Here is a 26038-nt window from a genome sequence, read left to right on the forward strand (position 1 = left end):
CTAGTGTAGGTATAAAACTAAAATATGGAAAAAAATAGTATACTTTGTAATGAAATGCATCCTCTTGGAATTAACCTCTTTGGCTCTCTAATTTTCAAAATTACTCCAACAGTATTTCTCTATACCCACTCCTTGGGGCCTTTAAGTTATATTATGAACAAAGAATTTCGAAGGTTGACATACCTCAAAATTCCTTTGCCAGGTTCCCTTGTTCTCGCTACTGCCCTCAATCTTTTGCTTCTAGACTGGTGACTCTTTCACTGTCGCCTCAGAGAATTTTCTTGCTCTATAAATTGATTAGGCATCCTTACCCATGGACACCCCTAATTTGCAAGCTCTATACATTTAATAATTCTTGAAACACCCTCTTCTTCATATAGTCTTTCTTAACCAATGAAACAGAAGTGGTTTTTAGGGTTGTTCTATCCTGACCAGATACTCAACTCCTTTTTCTTGTATGCTCACTAATCATCACTCTGTCTCCTACAATGCCATTACAGATAATGATAATATGTACCATTATATCATAGATATGCCTGTGATCTAAATGACCTTGTGAGTATTTTAAGATGTATTCAGGTTATACAAAATTCCTCAATATATTATCACTTTATATGATGGTTAGCATTTGGGACACCACCTGGCTGATGGCAGGAAAATGCACAACATATAGATTTGAGTGGGAATAATTGATTAGAGAAAATGCACAGGAAAAATCTTCCATGCAAATCTTGCAGAGAAAGGGCCAAATCTTACAGGGAGAGCAAAAAACAAAGGAGCAGATAAATCAGCAGAGCTATTGAATATTTTCCAGATATCCCATAGTTTGAGTTGTAGCAGATAGATGCATTTCCTGCGGGTAAAGCTGACCTCTAATTCACCCAAGGACCCTGGTCAATCATCTTGGAATGTTTCGTCCACAGTATCTCACTTGCTCTACTCATCAGGAGCCCTGCTGTCAAGAAACCATAGCCTGGCAGAATGAAAGCTCATCCTTCAGATGGCCCAGGCAAGTGGGTATGAGTTAGGAGCAGTTAGATCAGCACTGCCCAACAGAAATACAATGTGAGCACATGCACAATTTGATTTTTCTAGTAGCACCATTAAATTTTAATGGAATTAATTTTGATAATGTTTTATTCAGCCCAATCTATCCAAAATATTATTTCAATATGTAATCAATACAAAAATTATTGAGATACTTAAAATTCTTTTTCTTCATGCTAAGTCTTCAAAATCTGGTGTGCATCTTACACCTGACCACAATTCAGTTTAGTCAAGCCACATTTCAAGTGCTCAGTAGCCACATGTGGCCAGTGGCTACCCTATTGGATAGCATAACTTGTTCTTTCTCTGTTCTTATCACCCTCCATGAACATTAAGCCGGCCTAGAGGGAAAAGTAGAAGATAGTCTACAGATAGACTTTATGGTTGTAAATAATAATGTAAATGGATAAAGCACACACAGCCATACATATTTATTTGCTTGATATTCATAAACCCATGCAAACTAACCACTTACTAGCTTTATCTCATCCATCTCCTCCCATCACACACACACATCATACTGACCTGAACTGGGCCACTTGCTATTTCCTAAAAAGACCCTGAGTTCCTTCACTGCAATTTCATTTCTTAGAAACCATTCCCTTTCCTTGCTAATCATGACATCTTATGCATTCTTTCTCTGTTTCTGGGGCTATCACCCTGGTCTGGGTCACTGCCGTTTATTGCTTCAAAAAGCCTCCTAACTGGACCTTTCAATTTCACGCTGACCTCCAGCCAAACCATTCTCCAGATAGTCCTTACAGGAATTTTAAAACGTGAATCAGATTCCATCTTTTCTTTGCCGAAAGTATTCCAATGTTTTACTATGATACCGAGACTAAAACGCAAACACCTTCCATGGGTTTAGATGCTGCATGACTTGGCCCTATCCTATTATCCCTTCAGTCTTACCTCATGCTACCTTCCTCCATGCTCACTATGCTGCAATACAAGGTCTCAGTCCCTCAGACACAATAACCTTTCTCTCAGCTCAGGGCATTTGGAAATGCCTGGCAGTCATTATCTTTTCTCTAGTGTATATCTACCCCCCAGAAGAAACTATAAATTCTTTGAAGGCAAGGACTTATTTGTATGGCTTATTACTCAAGGCTAGTGTTCTATAAATATGTGTTAACTGCTTCATAAATATGAAAAAATTAAAAAAATGATTTTCCTGACCTTACAAGCTATCATCATCATGATCATCAGAACTTTAATTTATTGGACACTTACTAGGAAACTATGTGAAGCACAATTCACTGACTCTTCACAACCCCACAAGGTAGATGTTTTTATCCCAATTGTAATAATAATAATGAGGAAACAAATGGAACAAGGGGTAACTATTTTGCCCATTGTCATTCAGTTGTAAAATAACAGAGCTGGGATTTGAACACTATTTATTCTATAAATAATTAGTTATTCTGCTTCCATGAATTTCCAAAAGCTTTAAATTAAGTACTTAATTATTCTCTAGCTTTGTAAAACCATATTAATAACTCAGAATCTGTAAAATAAGGTCTGATCAGTTTCTATGTTCTATATTATTTAGATATCTTATGCTGACATTGCATGCTTCAGATACTATTTTGGGAATATGGTTGCCTAGCAACAAGCATTATTAGACTGAATGATATTCCAGATTGTATTTTGTCTGTTATAACATAGTTAGCATTTTATTCATTTAGAAATATCTGAGAAACAAGGTGGGTAAATTTAGTGCAACATATTACCAACCAGGAACTCTACAATAAAGCATAAACAATAGGTGAATGCTTTTCTGTTCTAGAACGTTTGTTTCCAAACGTATTTGGAATCCAACATGGTTGGGGATGACAACAAGGCACTGAGGATGTTAAAATGTTAACACTGAACCCTGAACCATAGGGTTGGAGAGAACTGTCTACTTTATAAAGGGGAAAAAACTGTTCCAGAAATACCAGCTCCTATTTAGAATTCTCACAGCTACGTTCTCTTGGCACCAGATGTAACTGAGAAGAAGCACATGGCTCGCTCCATTCTAAGCCACCACCACTAGCAAACACACACACACACACACACACACACACACAACAAAGCACATATCTGGAAAATGGTGAGTTTAATACTAACATCTTAATACTAAAAATATATTTAGTGGGGAAAATGTATAAGTACAGAAAACATATCTAACGCATGAACCAGAAACCATGCAAAGGGGATCTCAATACCTTGTCAGCTAAATCATGTGTCTTTTCCCTTAGCTTACTTATGGAAACATTTTACTTCTAGGAGTAAGCAATAAAATTAACTATAAAATTCAAGCGAATTTGCTTTACGATAAAAAAAGAATTTGGACAAAACGAAGAATAATGCAATGATTCAGTTTTTGCAAGGCACCGAGTGTTTCCCAGTATCCCACATAAAGCCAGTGTCCGATGACTTGAGGGGCAACCTAAACCATGTTGACTAAAGTACCCCTGTTAGTGCAGCTATGTTGTTTAAAAAGGTAGTGAGGGAAAATACATTATAATGAGGAGGGAAAGGAAAATAATCATAAACACAGGTGAAGTGACATAACAGAAAGATCTGAAGATTTGGCATCTGAAAAGCTAATCAGGGCTCTGGTAAGTTAAAAATTGTAAGGTCTATACCGGTTTCTTAAAATTTGGAGTAAAAAATTTCTCCTCTGTAAAATGGGGATATACTGCCTTCCTTGCCCAGGTTCATGGGTTTTTGTGAAGTGAGAATAAATTGACCAATGAGGTCACTATTGCATTTTTCCCAAGGCTCAATTTATAAGTCCTCAGGGATGGGTGTGGGCAGGTAGAATCGGCTGGTAGCATCTAGGCAAGTGTTTCCAGATCATTTTTAATCTGGTAATTAGGTTTTCAAACCTATAAAAGGCTGAAAAATCATTTAATTCATTAGGAACCAAGTAGTAAAACATTAACAGACAAAAGGATATGAATACACAATTCGAAAAAGGGGGAAAAAGCCAATATACATGTGACAAAACAATGTTCCTATCTGCTGGTAATAAAAGACATTGAAAATACCAAGATATATATATATATATATATATATATATCTTGTCCAAATCCCTTTTTATCGTAAAGCAAATTTGCTTGAATTTTACAGTTAATTATATATATTTGTAAACTTACTAAGTTGACAGATAAAAAGAGAAAAAGTGCCAGCACAAATGATAGTTGAGACAACAGACTTCTTATATATGCCAGTGGGAATATAAACTGGTACAAACTCTCAGAGGACAATTTGATAATATATCTCTGTAGTATTAAAATGTACAGAACTGGGGTTTCATAATTATCTTTATAGAAATATAGCCTAAGGAAATTGTCAGAGAGGCTTACAAAAATTCCTGCATCACATATTATCTGTAAGAGTGAAATGTTGGTAAGAACTTAAAATGTTAACATTTTATGACTGGATAAATAGAGTTTATGTTTTATAGAATGTTATACCACTACTATAAATTATCCTGCAGAAATACTACCTATATGAGAAAATATTTGTACTAAATTGATCATTTTAAAATATTAAAAAACAGTATAAATGGTATAATTTCAATTTAATGTTAAAAGATACACATGCATTACAAGCATAGGTAAAATAATAAAAACTATTTCTGAAGTATTACCAGCAGCATCTCTAGGAAATGGGATACTGGGAGATTTTAATTTCCTTCTTTCTTTTGGAGGCTTTTCTGTATTTATTTTACTGGGTGCATCTATTAGATCTGTATTAGAAAAAAATGATACGTGCAGCAATATGAAAACAGCAAATTTAGGGGTTCATGTAAATATACCATATGTAAATTCATCACTTTCAAGCTTTTAAAAATGTCTTTGTTTTTCCCTGAATTTCAACAGAGTTTCTATTGATATATAACTTATTTTGATGGACTGGTTCTATCACATGCACAAAGAAAGACACACAGATTTTGCAAAATTAAAAGAAAATCTCATTTATACTTTAAAAAATACTTAAAAGACATTTATTTATTTATTTATTTATTTATTTAATTTATTTATTTATTGTAGTCCTTACCCTAGGATATGTTTTTATGGATTTTAGAGAGAGAAGAAGGGAGAGATAGAGAGAGAAACATCAATGTGAGAGAGAAACATGGATGGTTGCTTCCCGTATGTGCCCCAACCAGGGATCGAACCTCTAACCTAAGTATATGCCTTGACTGAACCCACAACCTTTTGGTATACAGGATGATGCTCCAATCAAATGAGCCACCTGGCAAGCACAAAATACTTAGAAGACTTTTTAAAAGGTTAGAAACATAGGTAAGCATTTCTACTTGGAACAATATCAACTAATTCACTAGGAAAATCTAATCTAACCAGGGAGATGTTTGATAGGATAAGACAGGTAGAAAGGAATAATGCCTGAAGAAAATTTAGGTTGAAAATGCCTCAGGTTTATATTTACTACTGTTACAAAAGAAGATTCAGTTATTGATGGACTATAAATACAGAGGCTAGGTGCAGGGAGATTAACAACCCCTTTCTATCCCTCTTCTGGGGTAACCTGGGAATAACACATTCAGGTCATTATGCTGCAGTAGAAGAAAAAGACAGACAAATAGGCTTGGTTTATTTAGTAAAGAGCAATAAACATGAGTAAAGGGTTAGCAGGACGGACAGAGAGATGAGCTCATTGTGTGGCATGTAACTGAGTTTAATTCTGTATAATATATCAGATAAATTCTAGGCAATGTAAATAAGAAATAAAAAAGAGTCATGGCAATCACCTACTGGTGTTTACAGGACATGCCCTCAACCCTTCCTCACATAGAATCGGGCAAGTATGGCAACTGTAAGTGACAAGGAAGAAAAGTCTTAATTTGATGCAGGTGCAGCTTTCTGGTAACTACTTGATTTCCGTCTTCCGAAAGCACTAATAAACTTACAGGCATCCTATACCCGACAAGATACACTTATACATATGTAATTTTCTATACTCCCTAATATAATTATTTTAATTCTCAAAACTGCCAATGTGGTGTGCTTTGATGCTCTTGGTAGCTAATCAACACATATTTCTCGAATAAATTATTTACTGATATCCATTCACCTCCCAGAAACTGTCCTGGGTATCCAGTGAGGAGCAAAGCAGAACCAACATAGCTTCCCTGCCTTTGTGGAATGTATAGGAGCGCAAAAAGACACATGGAATGGCTTGTGTGAGTTAGTTTCTATAAGATTGAGAACCACAGGCGACTGGGAAGAGGCTGTTTGATGGAGTCGGAATATTTAAGTTAAAACCTAAAGGACTGGAACAAAGAAAACTGTGCCAAAGGAAAGGAAAACTGATCCAAGTAAAAAATAGGAAATCCTGGAAGAGGTTTAGCATTTCTTTCAGAATAAGGAGAGGTCAATGAGACAAAACATGAGAAGCAAGACAGAAACTGCAATGAGCCAATGCAGGAGAGGTAAGGAGGGGCTGCACCATAGGTTTCTAATGGGAGCCATTGAATGGTAATCAGCAAGGGCATAATATGGGCCATTTTTCTATTTAAATGATTGCTCTGGCTGCTGTACACAGAATAGACTGGAGATAGCAAGAGCAAACATGAAAAGCCAATGTAATGGTGACAATAATGGGGTGACTTAGACTTGTATAATGAGGGGGAGATACAGACAAGGGTCTGGATTTGAGCTCCTATTTTGAAAACTAAAACCAAGGACATGTAATTGAATTGGGTATGGGCAGTGAGCAAGGAATCCGGTGGCCTCAATGCCTTTAGCAAATGGGTGGTAGTGGAGGCAAAATGAGGTTAGGCTGGGACAAAAATGTTTTCTTATTCTGAATTCCAACTTGCTCCTTGGGCACAATAATCTCTTCTATAGTTGAATAAAAGATTAGAATTTCATATTATTTGGTTAGCCATATGTTATTTTAGAGCCAGCTTAAACATGTAACACTTTTAATACTTACAATATGTTTATAAGGTGGGTATAATTTCTCCATTTTACCAAGAGAGAAGAAGTCTCAGGAAGCTATAGTAACTGGTTGAATTTTCCAGGTCCCATCCCACACCCCTCACCTCCTAACTCCTAGCTAATGTTTTCTCCTCATTTCCTTTTCACCTCATTATTCATCCATCCTTAAAATTTTATACAAGCAAATGGTCATAGCACATTGCTTATAACTCTGTTAAGCACTTAATTAATATTTTCTTGTATTAATTTTAATTACCTCCTCTTATAAATTATAAAGTCCCCGATGGTATATGCCTTATATATATATTTGTATCATTCAAAGCATTAAGCATGTCTCCCTAATAGCAGTTAATATTTTTTAAAACACTTACGCCAGATATTGCTGTAAATTTCTCTCTCTCTCTCTCTCTCTCTCTCTCTCTCTCTCTCTCACACACACACACACACATACATATATATATTAAATTCATCTAATCCTCACATTGAATGTGAAGTATCGTTTTATTCCCATTTTATAGAAGAGAAAATGGAATCACTGAGAGTTAAGTAACTTTCTGAAGGTCACACAGTTAATAAGCTGCAAAATCAGAATTCGAACCCAGGTGGTCTGACTCCAGAAAGATACTTGTGAACAGTACTATACTGTCTACTAAATATGAAGTGCCAAGTTCAACTTAAGCAAAGGCAGAGAAAAACATGACCCAATGGAGCTTAAAATCACTCTTGATCCGTGCAGTATTTTGATCACTAAGTCAAAATACTGCTAGGACACTCAATTCTCCTCCCTGAGTGGCCCTACCACTTAAAAGCTTACAAATTTTGGATGCTACTTAACGTTTCTTAGCTTAAGTTTCTTCATATGTAAAATAGGTATGATAACACTGATCTGATGTATAAATACTCAATAATTAGTTGTTTAATGAATGTCTGGCTTTATGAGTTCTGCTGGACATATCAAGATACAACAGCATACATTTATTCTAATCATCTAGAAGAAAAGTGAGGCTATAGGAAACCTAAAACATAGAATGAAATGCTGAGGAGTAGGTAGCAGTGTCCCCTACACAATTCTTTTTTAAAATTATATTTATTGGGGTGACACTAGTAACAAAAGTACCGGTATACAAGTTTCAGGTGCACAATTCTACAACACATCATCTGGACACTGTATTGTGTTCACCACCCCAAGTGGAGGAGTAGATAGCAGGGTCCCCTACCACAATTCTACCTGGTACTGATATATAACCTAATGGACATGAACTTGAGAATGATGAGACTTAGAGATAGTCTAAGTTCACAACTACATGTTTTGCTCACATAGCTGCACTCTGGGGATAGATTTGCTTTCCTTAAAATGATGGAAGAGGAGCGTAGCCAAACGTTCTTTCCTCTTATTTAAAAAAGTTCCTCAACTTATAGTAACTGAGCTCTTCAGTAAGTTACTCAGCCTCTTTTAGACACAGCTTTCTCATCTGTGCAGCAGGGATATCTGCCTCACGGGTATGTTAATTAAATATCTTGCATTTGCAAGATGATAGCTATACATCCTATATACAGTAAATGCTGTTTAGCTCTAAGACGTGTTGTTGAGAATTCTGTTGGTAAAACTACTGAAAACACAAAAATGCCTTGATTGTGTGAATTCTAATAGAGATAGGATACCAATTTTAGACAATTAATTCAAGAAATATTTCTAGAATTGACCATATTTTATTCTCTGGGAGTGAAAATAAAAGACAAAAAGACTTTCTTCAAATAACATATAATTTAATGGGGAAGACAAACTAACAACAAACAACAAAACCAAACAGACTTAATTAAGAGCTATAGAAACACAGATGATGAAATCTTAAAAATGACTAGGAGGTGAATACTGAATCCACTTCAGCGTCATGCCATTAGCAGCTAAATTAACTTACACTTTCTAATGTGAAGATTCAAAGAAAATTTATAAAGGTAATACCATGTTGATTGGGCCATGGAAGTTGAATAGCACTTCAGTAAATACAGAAAAAAGTAAAGAAAGTTGTTTGGGCGAATAAAAACCACATCAGCAAAAATATTCTCAGGGTATGGTATAATAAAACCTGCCATAATGGGAAAAGTAGGGGGTCTAAAATTCTAACCAAATAAAAATAAAAGTAGCAATGTTATGAGGTTAATGAGAAACACTATTTTTAGTTGGTTGTCCAGTTCTTGTGTGGTTTGAAGGGGAGAGGTCAGGAGCTGCTGCTCCTATTTTTAGGCAATAGAGCTGTTGGGTTTTCTTGAGGGACTAGGAAGAAGCAGGAGAGTCTAACATGCAATAAAATCATAATCAAAGGGCAATGACATGATGACTGAAAACCTATAGCAAATGTCTTTGTATAGCATAAAAGTTCGTGTATTCCACACCATTCGTGGAAAGCAGAATTTCATGATAAGGAACCAAAGGGAGCATTTCCCACATCCTATATAATAAAAGCCTAGGTTCTGTCACGTGATGTCATCACAAGATGGCTGCTGCGACATCATCACAAGATGGCCACCACAAAATGGCCACCACAAGATGGCTGGCAGGGGAGAGCAGTTGTGGGTGATCGGGCTGGCAGGGGAGGGCAGTTGGGGGCGATTGGGCCAGTAGGAGAAAACAGGTGGAGGTGACCAGGCCTGCAGGGGAGGGCAGTTGGGGGCAACCAGGCCAGCAGAGGAGGGAAGCTGGGGGTGACCAGGCCTGCAGGAGAGGGCAGTTGTGAGTGATCAGGCTGGCAGGGGAGCAGTTAGGGGGCGATCAGGCTGGCAGGCAGAAGCTGTTAAGGGCAATCAGGCAGGCAGGCAGGTGAGCGGTTATGAGCCAGCAGTCCCAGATTGTGAGAGGGACTGCTGGTTTAGGCCTGATCCCTGCAGGCCTGGTCACCCCCAACTGCCCTCCCCAGCAGGCCTGGTCACCCACTATGGGATCAGGCCTAAACTGGCAGTTAGACATCCCCTGAGGGGTCCCAGATTGGAAAAGGTGCAGGACGAGTTGAGGGACACCTCCCCCCCCCCCGCCCCCCGTGCATGAATTTCGTGCCCCAGGCCTCTAGTGTTGTTATAAAATTTAAGTTGTCTTTTTTATTTGAAGCTGACATTATTGATGAGGAGACAGACAGTTGTTCCAGGATGTAGCTGAATGCCTTACCATCACCCCAATGATGTAACAGGGGGTAACTGGTTCAATAAATGAGACAGGGAGACAGCCACATCAGACCATGGTGTTTTCCTTCTGTGACTGGTCACATCAGACAGTAATTTAAAATAACTTGTATGAGCTGGCATGTCAGTATTTTTCATGTCAATATCAGCTCAAATGTCCCCAAAGACAGAAGGTTCTGGGAACTCAAGAACATTATGTGCTGTTCTAGGATTCAGCTCTATTTGTAATGAGTAAGTGCACAGAAAGAAAATGGCATGGAAGATGATGCCATCCATGCCAAGATGGATTAAAAAGTATAAATAATAATGATAATAATAATAATAATCCTATATAATAAAACCCTAATATGCAAATCAACCAAAAGGCAAATGACTGGTCACTCTGATGCACACTGACCACCAGGGGAAAGATGCTCAATGCAGAAGCTGCCCCCTGGTGGTTAGTGCACTCCCACAAGGGATCGCTGCTCAGCCAGAAGCTGGGCTCATGGCTGGCGAGTGCAGTGGTGGGGTGCCGGGAGCCTCTCCCACCTCTGCAGGAGCACTAAGGACCCCTCGGGGGATGTCTGCCTGCTGGGAAGCGGGCCTAACCCGGCAGTTGGACATCCTCTGAGGGGTCCTGGACTGTGAGAGGGCACAGGCCGGGCTGAGGAACCTCCCCCCGCCCCACCCAGTGCACAAATGTTGTGCACTGGGCCTCTAGTAGTAATAATAATAAACTATTACTAAATTAGCAATTGAAAAAAATGAAGCAAGAAAATTACAGACCATGAGATAGTAGAAGAATATCTGAAATGTCCAGGTAAAAAACAATGAAGGTTTGAACTAAGAGAGAGTGAGAATAATAATAATGCCACCTTATATTTTTATAATGCTTTGAAAGTTACTCAGCAGTCTTTTATGTATAGTCTTACCATAGAACCCCACACCAGCCAAGCAGACTAAGTAGTAAGGACAATGTGAATTGTCTTTCTTTTTCTATCTCTTTCTCTTCCTCCCTCCTCATTCCCTCTTTCCCTCCCTGATTCCCTTCTTCCTTCCCTCTCTCTCTCTTTCTTTGCCTATCCAGCATCTCAAACACCTCTTTTATTTTGGAAATATCATCCATTGTGTGAGACTAGGTAGGAGGCAGGGCACCCCTCCCACTATAGAAGCTAGAAGAAAGCAAGGCACACCTGCCAACCCCTTGCCACGTGGTGAATACAAAGCCTGGACATGTGTTAAAAACTAAGACAACTACATGTAGTTCTGCCCAGGAATTCTGTACTTGAGCGGGGGACTGGAGGGGAAAGAGATAGTTAGAATTCCTTTTCAGTGCTGTGTATCCCCATAGCAGTCTGCAGTGGCCACCAGCAGCAAGGTGACGACATCCTATGACTGCCCCAATTTGAAACAACTGTTACAGCTACGAAGGCTTCATCTCTGCACATTTTCCAGGCTGCTCTTCAGCTTTATGTGTATTCTTTATGCCACTCACACCTCTGCAGAAAATCCCTTTATGGTTAAGACGACAGTTTTTCCTTTTACTTGCAACTAAAAGCCTTTATGACAAACAAACCATATTTTCCCCCTGTTTGCTGACAGGAAGCTGAGAGCAAGGGAGAGAGTTGCCTGTGAGAGAGGACAGTTGGTGGGCTCTTGCCACTATGCTCTTTCAGTTGCTTATCACTGGACTCACAGATTCTGCATAGAAATGTGGAAAGTTTTCCTGCTAAAGGAGAGGTAATACCACTAACTAGAATGTGTGCAAAGAAATGCAAAAAAAAAAAAAAATCAATAATATCATCTAAGCTAAAGCCTACAGGACCAACTCCTCTTGCAAAGGACTTGCAAACAGTAACATACCCTCTTTCCCTGGTTAACGCACAGTGAAATCCTGCAGACTCTATCTAGGCGTTGTATTCCCTCAGATAATTACATTCTATGTAAGATTTTGTCATCTTCTGACAAGCCATTTACTGCTACCCCCTTTTGAAAAATACCACATCTATCAAAGAAGAGACTGGCCATTAGAAAACAAAATAACATCCAATATTCAATAATTCCACTGCCATGGACCCTTTCTAGTTTAGCAACAAATTTTATGTGTCCCTTGGTCTAACCATTTCCTCTTTACAATGAGCTAAATTTTTAGGACTTTTAAAAATTGGCTAACTGACACTACAGTATAATAGCATATATATATATATATATATATATATATATATATATATATATACATATAATATATATACACATATATATTATATGTATATATATACATATATAGCATATATGTGTATATATATATGCTGCATGTGACTTTACTGTTTAAGGTTATTATAGTTTAATTTCACAAGGAAAATCAATGCAGATGAATTCAAAATTTATTGAAGTGTCTGATGGCTCTTCTGGGGCTTATGTCAATGTGAGTTATGAACTTAGTAGGAACGTGACTCATAAAGAAGCCAAAGCTTTGACATTATTTTTGTATTAAAATCTCCATGGCTTAAGATGACCATATTTATGATCACTTTAATACTATAAATCATAGTTTGCAAACTAAAAATACTCCAATTCACAGGTCAGACAGATACAGTGAGGGAGGCCGACTGGCTGTAAGGATTCTGGCATGCGGTGTTTTCTTCCAGGAACTGCTGAGTCTCAGGAACTGGGGGATGGGGACTGGGACCTGGAGAGGCCTCTTCTTCTAAGAGAGCTGCCACTATTGTCTGCATTTGAAAGCTGGAGTACAGTAGTGCAGACCCAGAAGAAATGGAGAAAGCCAGATTTTCATAATAAAATCTTTAGACTGTTTAAATGTTGGATCGTTAAAATGCCCCAAAAGTCAAATATATCGCTACCAAGAGACAATCAAGGTCCACAGATCACTAGCTGGTGAGTTGGATATAGTCTTGCATGGAGCCTTTCTGAATTTAAAGGTTATCCTCAGCAACCCTGCATTCCATCCCAAAGATCTATGGCAACGGCTATTCCCAACAACACGCCTAAGTCTACAAATGACCTTCTTCATCGTGCTTTCAGAATCATTGTCTGCCAACTTCCTTCCTGTTATTAATTTCAGAAGCTTTAAAAAGAAGGCAGATGAGAAATATACTACATAAACATTTGATTTACTATGTTTTGGATAAATGTATGGTCTATTTCTGTGTTAACTGTGTGTTTTTTGGGTTTACCAGAAGCAGACTAGGAAAATGTTAAAATAATGAGTACCCCTAAATCTATACCAAAACCAAATACAAAAAAAAAAAGCACCTCAATCATTAAAGTAAGGAATTTGGCCCGGCTGGCAAGGCTCAGTGGTTGAGCATCAACCTATGAACCAGGAGGTCAGGGTTCAATTCCTGGCCAGGGCATAGGGCCTGGTTGCGGGCTTGATTCCCCAGTGTGGGGCATGCAGGAGGCAGCCGATCAATGATTCTCTCTCCCTCTCCCTTCATCTCTGAAATCGATAAAAAAAATATAATTTTTTTTAAATTTGAATTGTTGCTTCTATAATTAGAAAATAGATGGGAAATGAGAATCATTTTAAAATATAGTTTTGGACAATTCAACAGTGTTAACTAATAATAATAGTGTATTCATTTTCTACTGTTGTCGTAACAACTTATTCTAAGCTCAATGGCTTGGAACCACATAAATTCATTATCTTATGGTTCTATAGGCCAGCAGCCTGACAGGTCTACTAGGCTAAAATCACGATGTCCACATTGCTGCATTCCTATTTGGAGGCTGTTTTCTTGTCTATTCCACCTTCTAGAAGCCATTCCTCTAGAGCAGGGGTGGGAACAACTGGCCTACGGGCCATATAAGGCCCCCCAAATCACTTGGTCTGGCCCTGCCAAGGCATTAGGGGTGAGTTAATGGAATGTTTGACCAAATACAGCAGGCTAATTTTTAAGTTTATAATCTTGTGTGGCCCATGAATGATGTTGTAAATATCCAAATGGTCCTTGGCAGAAAAAAGGTTCCCCACCCCTGCTCTAGCAGTTATTTTTGCTCATGGCTCTATCTTCAAAGCCAATAATGTTGCATCTCTCTGACCATTCTTTCATAGTCACATCTCCCTCTGACAAAAGTCGGGGAAAGTTCTTCTCTTTTAAGGATTCATGTGATTAGATTGAGCCCACTTGGATAACTGAGGATAATATCCTCATTTCAAGGCCTTTAACCTTACCCAGATTTTCCCTATAAAGTAACACATCACAGGTTCTGGGGATTATTAGGATGTGGGCCTCTTTGAGGACCATTATTCCATTTACCACAAAAGGGAGCAATAATAACAACTATTCCTTTCAAGTGCTTATGTTCCCATTGTCATGCTGATGACTGTGCCTGCTTCTTCTCATTGAATTCTAAAAACAACATATAAGGTATGCAATATCATTCCATTTTAAAGATGAAGAAACTAAGGCTAGGAAGTTAGGAAAATTGCTCAAGATGACAGCTAGTAGATAGCAGAACAAGGACTCAAATCCAAAAAGCCTGAATAAGATAGTACCCATAAGCTAACATGCCACAGAATATTCCTGGCGAAGAGGGACCGAGGGAGAAGATTATAATTTGATTTGGACCAACTAAAATAGAGGCTCCATGGACCGCTTAGCTAGTTCCTATCTTGTTATAGTTGTTTGTTGTTGCATTTCAGAACATTTAATGAGCATGTATCTGCAAATCTATTGTATAAAAATGCCTCAGGTAGTAACTTAATGGTTATGATTTCATTCTAAAAAAAATTTCTAAAATCACTTCTCATTAGGCCACACTGAAAATTTGCTTTCAGGGAGTTCCTAGAATATCAACAGAGCATTCTGTCTTCTTTGAAATGAATTAACATATCACCTTGATTCAAGGTCATCATTGATTGTTAGACATATCATCTACTTAATAAACAACTTTCTAGCACAAAAGAAAAATAACATAAAACAAAATAAAGCATCATAGCTTCAATATGCACATCTCAATTAGAATATGCACAAACTGAGAGAAATGTTCCAGAAACCATGTCTTCGAATTTTCTATAGGATTATCTGACTTTATCTCTTACAATTCCAGTCATACTAAACTTGCTATTATAAAACAACCTATATTTTTTGTATCTACTCTTCCTTCCTGCTGAAACGTCTCCTCTTCTGAGATGTCTGTTTCTGTCCTTAAACATCTCAATTTAAATGTCACTTGGTGATGCCTGCCCATAGGCAGGCTTAAGCCAGATCACTCACTGCCTTGTCTGGGCTCCCAGCAGCTCTCTGCACATTTCTTTGGTAACAGAATGTGCCACAATGCACTGTAATGATTCATTCCCACTATTTCTATCTATTAAGTTGAACAATAACACTACCATGCCCCCATATCAAAGCTCTGGTGTAAAGAAAAGTAAAAGAAATGTGTGACATCTCATAAGTTTTCACAATCACTCATGCACAGTTCTTATACAACATGTTTTTACTACTCTCTCTTTACTCTTATCCTTCAGTTTGGTGCTCTTTATCAATATTTAGCTGAAATGCGTTAGTTCTGAAAACTTTATGTAATATTCAATGTCTGTAGTAGGCAGCCTTTAAATTTTTTAATATAGTTTTTTGATTTCAGAGAGGAAGGGAGAGGGAGAGAGAAATAGAAATATCAATGATGAGAGATTATCAGTGATTGGCTGCCTCCTGCACACCCCACACTGGGGAATCGAACCCGCAACCCAGGTATGTGCCCTGACTGGGAATGGAATCACGATCTCCTGGTTCATAGGTCAATGCTCAACCACTGTGCCACCCCAGCTGGGCTAGGCAACCTTTAAGATGGTCCCCTATGATCTCCACTCCTGATATCTATGCTTTTGTGTAATTTGGCCTTTAGTATGAGCTGGACGTAGTGATTTGCTTATCATCAGTATATTACAACAAAGTTAATAGGATGTCACTTCTGCAGTTAGGTTACAAGAGATGGTGATTTCCATCAGGCTAGCAGGCTCTCTCTCTTACTGCCTTTGATGAAGTAGGCTGCCATGTGAACAAGCCCCTATATCAACAGCCAGTGAGACATTTAATCTGCCATATAGGTAAGCTTAGAAAAAATCCTTCCCTAGCTCTAGAGGACACTTTGATTACAGGCTTATGAGAGACCCTGAAGTCGAGGGGACCCAGCTATTCCATGCCCAGATTCCTGACCCACTAACACTATCCTATATAATAAAAGCCTAATATGCTAAGTGTCCAGTCGTCTGGTCATCTGTTCAACCAATCAAAGCATAATATGCTAATGATATGCTAAGGCTGCTCAGCCACTTGCTATGATGTGCACTGACCACCAAGGGGCAGATGCTCCAACTGGTATGTTAGCTTGCTGCTGGGGCCCGGCCAATCCAGACTGAGCAAGACAGGCCGGACATGCCCTGGAGCCCTCCTAGGGTCCCTCCCCGGCTGGCCAATTTCCCGTGTCCCTCCCCGGCCCCGATCGTGCACTGATGGGGTCCCTTGGCCTGGCCTGCATCCTCTCGCAATCCAGGACCCCTCGGGAGCTGTTGGAGAGCCATTTTCAGCCGGATCCTGGTCAACGCAGGAGCTTCCTCCCCCCCCCCCCCCCCCCGGTGGTCAGTGCACTCCCACAGGGGGAGGGCCGCTCAGCCAGAAGCCAGGCTCACGGCTGGTGAGTGCAATAGCAGTGGTGGGAGCCTCTCCCACCTCCATGGCAGCGCTAAGGATGTCCAACTGACGACTTAGGCCTGCTCCCAACAGGAGCCATCAGTTGGACATCCCCTGAGGGCTCCTGGACTGTGAGAGGGTGCAGGCCAGGCTGTGGGACCCCCCGCCCCCGCCCCGAGTGCGCAAATTTCGTGCACTGGGCCTCTAATGAGACAATAAATGTGTAGTGTTTTAAGGAGCTAAATGTTGGGACTATTTGTTACACAGTAGTAGATAACTTATACAATATTATTTCCTTTGAGAAAAGAAGTTTGTTTAAGCAAAAGGAAGCCTCTTATATGGCTTCAGACGTTATATGAAGGAAGTACCAATCACTGAAGTAGGTGTCAACTGCAGATGATGAAAGCACTATCCAAGCAATCAGTTTGGCTCTGCCTCGCCCCAGCAGAAGCACATGACAGAGACAAGGCTCCGGATTTGAGAGAAGAAACTCACCCTCAGAGCCCAGATCTGTGACCTGCATGTGACACTGCTGAGGTACCCTGGACTGGGGAGGAAATGAGTGCATCGACACCAGCAATGTCACCAGGAGGTTACACACCCATTGCCAGATTTGCTCAGCAGCACGTCCATGGAGCACTGGAACAGCGAGGAGGCACAGGAAGGTCACACTTCCGTTCTGGCTATCATGTCAAAGCCAACAATCAAGGGAGGAAATGAAAGGCATCTGCTGAACCTCAACTTCAATAATCCTGTCCTCCACAGCTGCCTGTTGCTAAGACACCGCTATTATTACCCTCCTGGCATGTATAATCTTTTTATTCCCCTATGTGAGTTTTCAGCTCTGTGCTTTCCACATAAAAATACAACTCAAATAATACAGCCGTGTGAGACAAAGGTGAATTAGGGTTTCCTGACTAACCACGTCAAAGCAGGTGAGGCTGGCTAATGAGGCCGTGCTCAGGTGAGCCGGCACAGAGGCCGGCTGGTGTGGACACATCCCACTGGGCGCTCTGATGATCAGACCACAGCCAGCTGGAGGTCAGACATGGGGACAAGGCTGCGTGGCGATGCCGCACAAAGGTTCCGACAAGCCTGGAAACCGTTGGAGCTGACAGATTCAGATAGCACGGACTTCTTTCCAAGCTTTTCATCTTTAAAAAGGCAATTCGGCTCCCTGAGCCTTTGAGCCCGTTTCATTCTGAGCTGGCTGCTAATTGTATGCGTGCACATATGTGTTTCAGGAAAGAGATAAGCACATTGCCTTGGCCTCCTCACCAACTGCGCAGACACGTCTCACTTCTGCTCTCTGCAAGTTTTCCAGACGTGGCCTGAAGTTTTCTAACATTAACCCTTCCTGGTGACTACAGTACACGTTCTCCTAGAGATGCTCTCTTGATTATGCTTGCTTAAAAACAGCTTTTCATTATGAATTCTTGGAGTCTCAGGGCTTGACATTTTAATTTTTGCAATCATGTTTATGTTTTCAAATTACTCAATAATGACTACACAGTGTAATAATGTTCAGTGAACTACAGGAGATGAATGAGGCATCTTTTGGCATTAGGGACCACATTGCACATTTCTAAAACCTAAAGTTGTCTGATTTTCATGTTTGATGAAAGATAGCACAATTTTATCGTATTTTGCAATGCCGACTCCAAAAGAACAAGATGTGGAGTGGTTGTTCATAAAAATGCAAAAGTCTTTCCCAATAGTCATGGCAACTCGTGTCCAGATGGCAGGATTGTCTGACTGCTGACTGTGATTCTTTAGAAAAGAAATCCACATAGAAGCAGCCGGCTGGGAGAATCTGCCCTGCCTGAGAACTGGCCAGACTCTCTTAATTCTTAGAGGCCATATTCTCTAGTCTGGGCACATTAGTAACCAGGGTAGGTCCCTGGCTGCCTCTATCTCGCCCCAGGGTATCCCAACCTAACACTCATTCACAAGAACAATAGGAACCTTCCCGATCCTAGGGAAAATCCTCCTGTGGAAGGAAGAAGTGCTACTCAGTTACTCAGGCTCTCTTTTTACACCCCTATTCACAGTGCACAATAAGTACAGTTGAATAAACAGTAGCATGTAGAATCCATTGCTCTAGCAAAGCTATCTGCTTTACGAAAATAATAACTCAGTTGGAAAATAACAAGTGCCCGGTGGAAAGGGTCCCAGGGAAATAAGAGGAGAGCTTGTCTAATCATAATAGTAACCACAATTATAGTAGCCAACACTTACTGAAGATTTCTCCTTTGCTAGGCATTTTACTAAAGATAAGCTGCCAAGGCATTTTACAACTAGCGTAACCTTGTTTATGTAGGATTTTTTTTGGTGAAGCCTGATATGCTTATTTTCACTTCCAGCTCTTTAGCCTTGTTTCTCTCTGATCTGTGTTTCTTGTGCACTGCCCACCGCCCCCAGCCTCTCTGCCATTGTCCACAGTATTCTTGCTTTACTATTTATACACAGTAATTATCACGGCACGCACACACACAATGAATTATCTGTGTTGTACTGTGTTGTTCTGTAGGTGCAATTTTGATAAATCCATCCAGAGCTATTTTTAAATACCTGATCATAAAGTTACTATCCACCCATACAATAAATTACCAGCTTCAACTTAAATTCTTTTTGGAAGAATGTAGAGTAAAAAAAAATAATACTATTGCTGCCTTTCTACAATATTATCTCTTTAAACACTTTATGCAAATCACCTTTTCTAGGATTGTTTGATAGAAAACTTGAAAAAAACCACACCAGAGGAAGCTGTTTGAGGAAGGGGTATGCATGGGTTACAACTGACTGAAAATCTTTGCTTCAGTTGCCCAGTAGCAAATCCTTCTCTGTAAGCTTTTGTGCATGGCAACAGTACCCCAGACTCTTTAAAATGCTAGGAAACCAACAGTAAAAAAAGAAAACAATAGCATCATAAAATTCATGACTCTTCTCCATAAACACCAAACTAAAGGAGCCTGACAAATAGGATGGCCATAGTGATTAAAAAAAAAAAAAAGTAGTGACCATGTTAGAGCAGAAAAAATAACTATAGGGTCATAAAATGTAAGCACTAGGAGTATTCAATGCTATAAAAAGTTAAGTACTTTTAGAAGTAAAACTCCTTGGGGAACACCACAGGAGGCTCTTGAACAACAAAACTCAAGTATCAAGTAGAATTCCTTGTGCTCAGTTTAGACACTTTATGGGCCTTCTTTGGTATGAGGCCTGGACCAAAGCCAGCATCCGAAGGCCCTGGGTAAGGGAAGCAGGGCCAGTAGAAAGCACATTGAGCAGGCATCGGGATAGGTGTTTGAAGGGCCCTAAGCAATCCCCTCTGCCACCTACAACTGTGCCATTGCAGAATATTCCCCTGGCTGAGCTAAGAGGAGGTTTTCAATAAGGGAGAAGAGAAGAGAGGGAAGAACTTGAGGGAGAGTGGGCCTCATTGAGAAGGAGTCCCTTTGTCATGCCAAAGGCTAATAGGAGGACATTGGGCACTATAAAAGGGAGCGAAGTGCCTAAAAGAAACTTGAAGAAAAATAGGAAAAGTTAAAAAGAAAGTGCATAGCTTACCATTTTGATTGGGTGAACCTAAAGCTGAATTTATCAGCCTTGGCCCTACTGGCATTTTGGGTCATGTAATTCTTTGTTATGAAGGGCCACCAGTGTGGGATAGAGGTTACTGACTCAGTCAGAAGGTAACCAGCAAAAAGCTCCCAGCTGAAAAGGTCCCAGAACAATAAGGTATTTTCTTAAGAGGATAGTCCAGGCGTCCTCAAACTACGGCCCGCGGGCCACATGCGGGTGTTTTTGCCGTTTTGGTTTTTTACTTCAAAATAAGATATGTGCAGTGTGCGTAGGAATTTGTTCATAGTTTTTTTTTAAACTATAGTCGGGCCCTCCAACGGCCTGAGGGACAGTGAACTGGCCCTCTGTTTAAAAAGTTTGAGGACCACTGGGATAGTCAGTCTAATAATAATATTATGGGATGTTTATCAGTATCCTTGGCCTCTGCCCACCAGATGCAGGTAGCAGCCCCCTTGCCCCACAGTTGTGCTAACCAAAAATGTTTCCAGACATTGTCAAATGATCTCCGGTAGGTGGGAAGGTAAAAATGTCCCTGTTGGAAAACCACCGTCTTAAAGAACCTATTTTCTCCCTAAGCTGGGCAAGACTTTCCCCATCCCTTCTATGGCCACCTTTCCCACTCTCCTGATCCTACTCTAAAGAACTGTACAACAGTGGGAAGATAGCAAGTTCCTCAACACACACAAGAAAGAACCGGAACTGTGTGTTTCTTACTATAATAATCGGAGCAGAGAGACATATCAGGAAGATCTGAAATGAATATGTTTTATCCTTTGATAATTCCAAAATTCTTGATTTTATCTTTGCTTCTAGAGATTTTTATTCTTCGCTCATTATATAAGACCCGTGGTGGGCAAACTGCGGCTCGCAAGCCACATGCAGCTCTTTGGCCCCTTGAGTGTGGCTCTTCCACAAAATACGACAACCTGAGCGAGTCTATTTTGAAGAGGTTGTGTTAGAAGAAGTTTAAGTTTAAAAAATTTGGCTCTCAAAAGAAATTTCAATCATTGTACTGTTGATATTTGGCTCTGTTGACTAATGAGTTTGCCGACCACTGTATAAGACCAATTCCAAGAAGAGATGTCCAGTAAGATCAAACGTATTTGCTGAATTTAATGAATGTTTATGTGAGGGACTCAAGAAAGCCATTTGTCAAGACAGGTTTACAAGAAACTTTGTTATGCATAAAAATTGTTTTCACAGAGTTGCTGAAGAATGCCCTTTTAATATCTTGGCTCATGTGAACCAAACCCTTTCCTTCTCTTACATCCCCTTCCCTTTGTCTTTACTCCCTTCTTTTCCTTCCCTCCCTCCCTTCTTTCTTTCTCTCCCTCTTCTCTCTTTCTTTGTCTCTCATCCTCTCCCCACCTCTCTCTTTCTTTCCTCTCTGAGAACAGAAAAAAAAAAATGTGAGAAGTAGAAGAGATTATGAAGATTTAATTAGGACAAAAATATACCTTCACTGAAAGGAAAATTATATTAATGAGTTCCGAAGATTATAAACTGCTGCATCATTTGTGTAAATGGCACAACTGAGTCATTAGTGTAATTGTATGATAAAGCCAGAGGCCTAGAAAATTGTGATTTATATTTCTTCTACTGATTCTGATTTAGGATTATTATTATAAAATCTGTAGGGGAAAAAATGTCTCTTGGAGTTAAGCTAATGAACTGAAACAATCTCTAAAAAGGCAGTTTAATTAATGAAATTTTAAGTTGAATAATATATTTCTACATAAAATATAAATCTTTCCCCCTTATTTATTTTTTGGGTTGCAAATTAAACAAATGATGATGAATATAAAGAGGCTTATCTTCTGGCCCCTCATTGCCTCTCACTAACTGTATGACCATGAGTAAGACAATTCATCTCTCTCAGCCTTGGTTTCCCCCCATTTATGAAAGTTAGGAGATTGGGTGAGATTATTCTTAAGAATTTTTCCAGCCTGGCCGGCATGGCTCAGTGGTTGAGTGTCGGCCTATGAACCATGAGGTCAGGGATTGATTCCCGGACAAGGGCACATGCCTGGGTTGCAGGCTCAATCCCCAGTGTGGGGCGTCCAGGAGGCAGCCAATCAATGCCTCTCTCTTATCATTGATGTTTCTCTCTCTCTCTCTCTCTCTCTCTCTCTCTCTCTCTCTCTCTCTCTCCCTCTCCCTTACTCTCTGAAATCAATAAAAATTAAAAAGAAAGAATTTTTCCATCTCCAAAATTTTATGATCATGAGGAAAATATAACTCAAATCATCTGAAACCGAAAGAAAAAACGGAAAGTCTACCAACTATGGAAGGTAATTACTCTGTGGCATACATAATTTCTACCCCAGAGCTATAGGCTTATAAAGTAAAAAAGGTTTCTTTTATTGATCAAAGCTCTTGACTATAAAGTACAGGGTATTGCTCTTTAAATTAGAATGTCTATGATTAATTTCAGACTGGGGAAGCAAGTTTGAGAGACCTCTGGGTACAGGGTTGAGCATGTCAGTTTTTTAGGTTATGTCAAGGGGCTCTTCAATAGGAAAAAGGAGTAGGAATACAGAAGCAAAACAAAATCAGGACTCCAAGAGCTCAGCCACAAACCAAAGAATGGCTCTGCAGTGGCGTCTTCACATTTATTCTGGAAAGCCTCCTACTGCAAGGATGTATCTGTTACTAAAACTTGGAGAAAATAAAGCCCAATCTTCATCAGAGAAATGAAGTCCTGCTCTGGTCTTATGAAAGCTCTTTTGTTGTTGTTGTTGTTGTTGTTGTTGTTGTTGTTAATCCTCACCCAAGGCTATTTTTCCATTGATTTTTAGAAAGAGTGGAAGGGAGGGGAAGAGACAGAGAGAGAAACATCACCTGACTGGAATCGAACCCGAGACACTTCAGTCTGCAGGCACATGCTCTACTAGTATACACTGAGCCAAACTGGCTAGAGCCTTCAGCCCCATGGGCAAAACCTCTACCAGAAGAGTCATTTCTTCATGGTGTCTGTGCAGATGCTGATATTAATGTATGGAGAGAGGGATGCAAAGTGGTAATTTTTTTATTTTTTTTTTGTAGGAAAGCAAACAAGAATTCATTGACCACAGCAAAAATATACTTAGGGCAGTGAAACAAGGAAGGACATAGAAGAAACAACAGGAGAACCTAGGCTGGGCTGCTTGGTTTACTGGGAAGTCGGAGAAAAAGGGGCCTTGGTAACAGGTTCAGAGGGTTAGCCCAGGCAAGGTGCCTCTGCCCACTGTTTCCCTGGTTGCAAGTCTCATGGGGTCCCTTAGAGGTTAGGGGATACGTGCCTGTGGGGGAATGGCAGAGGGAGGGAATGGAGCGGGCTTGCTCCCTGGAGGGAGAGTGCCCCAAAGTGGTAGAATTTAAGCATCCATTTCCTTTACAGGAACCAGCCTGAATATGTGCCCACCCTGCATAGTCTAACATAAAATGTTTTTCAAAAATCACCTGACTTGGGACTACAAAATAAAATCCACTCATATTCCCTACCAAACCCAGCTTTTGTGTAAAAATATAAATTCTCATATTTGTAGACCTACTTGTAGCGGATAAGACATTTAAGGGCAAGAAAGTCTTCTTTCTTTAAGTAGAAGCATAGAAATAGTGGTGCTAGTTGGAAATACTGGCATATCAGGAAGGAAATTCATCCATCACAGGCCAGATCTTGAAATTCTTGGCTTTGATTCCTGAGGCACAAAAATCATGGCCTGAACAGCTTTTCTTAAAATAAATTTGGCCTTCCTTCCACATTCCTATAAAGAGACACTTCATTTATATCATTAGGTACTTTGGAATCTTAGGGGAAATTTTTCCCAAAGTAATAGAAAATTCACAGTAATTTGTGGGATTTTACTTGGAAGGGAAATGCATTCAAAGAGGTAAAGACAAAGCAAGAAATTTTCCGTAAGGGGTGACAGCTAAGCTGGTCCCTGAATTGACAGCCAGCAGACAGGTTTGGAATGGTAATGAACCCCTTGAAAATATCCTGCTGCTCTGAAATGCTCCTCATTCAGTACTAGGCCCAATTGTGTGTCATGCACTCTTAGTCAAAATCTCTAACATTTTTAAAAAATATAAGAAAACAGTCCAACTGGCGTGGCTCAGTGGTTGAGCATTGACCTAGGAGGTCACAGTTCTATTCCAGGTCAGGGCACATGCCCGGGCTGCAGGCTCAATCCTCAGTATGGGGCATGCAAGAGGAAGCCGATCAATTATTCTCTCTCATCAATGATATTTCTATATCTCTCTCTTCCTCTCCCATCCTCTCTGAAATCAATAAAAATATATATTTTTCTAAAAAGTTAAAAATAAGAAAATAATAAAAAGAATATAAGAAAACAAAAAGAATCACTAAGAAGTACAAAAATGTACACAGCTTTTTACGTCCCTAAAGCAAAGGAATCAGAAAATTGTTGGTCCTCTTATTTTCAATGAGCACATCTTGAAATACCACACTCTGGGAGTGGCAATTTTATCTCAGATAGTTTTTTTGTTATTGCTGTCAACCATTACTTTGGAACTCAGACTTATTGATATTACCAATATTACCACAAACTGTGTATTTATTGAAACTTGTTCTTTTATATTCCTTTTTTATGTTGAAAAATATCTCTATAGTCCTTCAAGACACTGCCACTAAGGGGGATTAAATTTTGTCTAAAGAAAAAGTGCACAATTTTTTCCCATACTGTGGAAATGTTTAGGATGAACTAACAAAATAAAAAGCAAGAATTTGTAAATTTATTGGCAACTCTATATATTTTCTTCCCTCGGAATATCTTTGGTTATTCTCCATTAATTGGGAAGTCACTTCTCATTATTTTTTATTTTCATCATTTTTTCTATAAATACTATATTTGAATTCAGAGGCAGGCCCTTCCCCTTGCTCTAACTGATGAACGGGATATTAAGTAGTACACGGTATGGTCACTATAATACTTAAGGGGGACACGCCAATACAAAGGCATAAGGTAGCACTTTTATTATAGATTCATATTATTACTGGGAAGTGTTAAAAGCTGCTTTCCCTGGAAAACTCTAAGTATTCTTTACATATCTCTCAGATAAAAGTTATAAAGTTGGAGGTACGGTAAACAGCGACAAGAATAACATTTTAAGTGCTCTCCAGTTTTATGATTCTACATGTGTTTTTTTCTCACATATACTTATAAAAATAAAAAAGAAATCCAAAGGAATGTCTTATTTCACACCCACATTTCCTCAAACCCCATAGTCTTCAAACTCCTCTTCCACACCATTTTCTTTCATATTCTACAGGTAGGAGCTTATACCATATGAAGTTAATAAGTTGTCTTATCCCAAGACTATCTTAAGACATTACAAACACTCAAGATATCCCTGAACAGGACTCTGGGTGGTACTAAGAGGTCTTGATATGATATTTTAGAAAAAAAACACAAGCAAAATTTTTATGATGTATTCAACTGTACTGCCCAAAGGTATGAAGAAGGTCAATTCTCTTTAATATTCCCATTTCCCAGCACTCCAAAAATCTATTTCTTAAAGATATAACATTATTTATGTTATTCCTCTATTCAAAATTTACTCTCATATATGTAAAGGAGATTCTATTTAGGGGTCATTTCTCAGATTTGCCATAGAATTCACACAAGTATAAGT

The 26038-nt window shown here is 39.4% G+C and overlaps 1 protein-coding gene across 1 annotated transcript in view; it reads right to left on the minus strand.

The window, feature by feature from the left end:
• Positions 1–26038, minus strand: part of NELL2 (neural EGFL like 2) — a gene marked incomplete at its 3' end in the record, with an annotated part of 320606 nt that overhangs the window by 120197 nt on the left and 174371 nt on the right. The window lies entirely within an intron of this gene.

This window comes from Cnephaeus nilssonii, assembly GCF_951640355.1.
Source record: "Cnephaeus nilssonii genome assembly, chromosome: 6".
Taxonomy (NCBI): Eukaryota; Metazoa; Chordata; class Mammalia; order Chiroptera; family Vespertilionidae; genus Cnephaeus; species Cnephaeus nilssonii.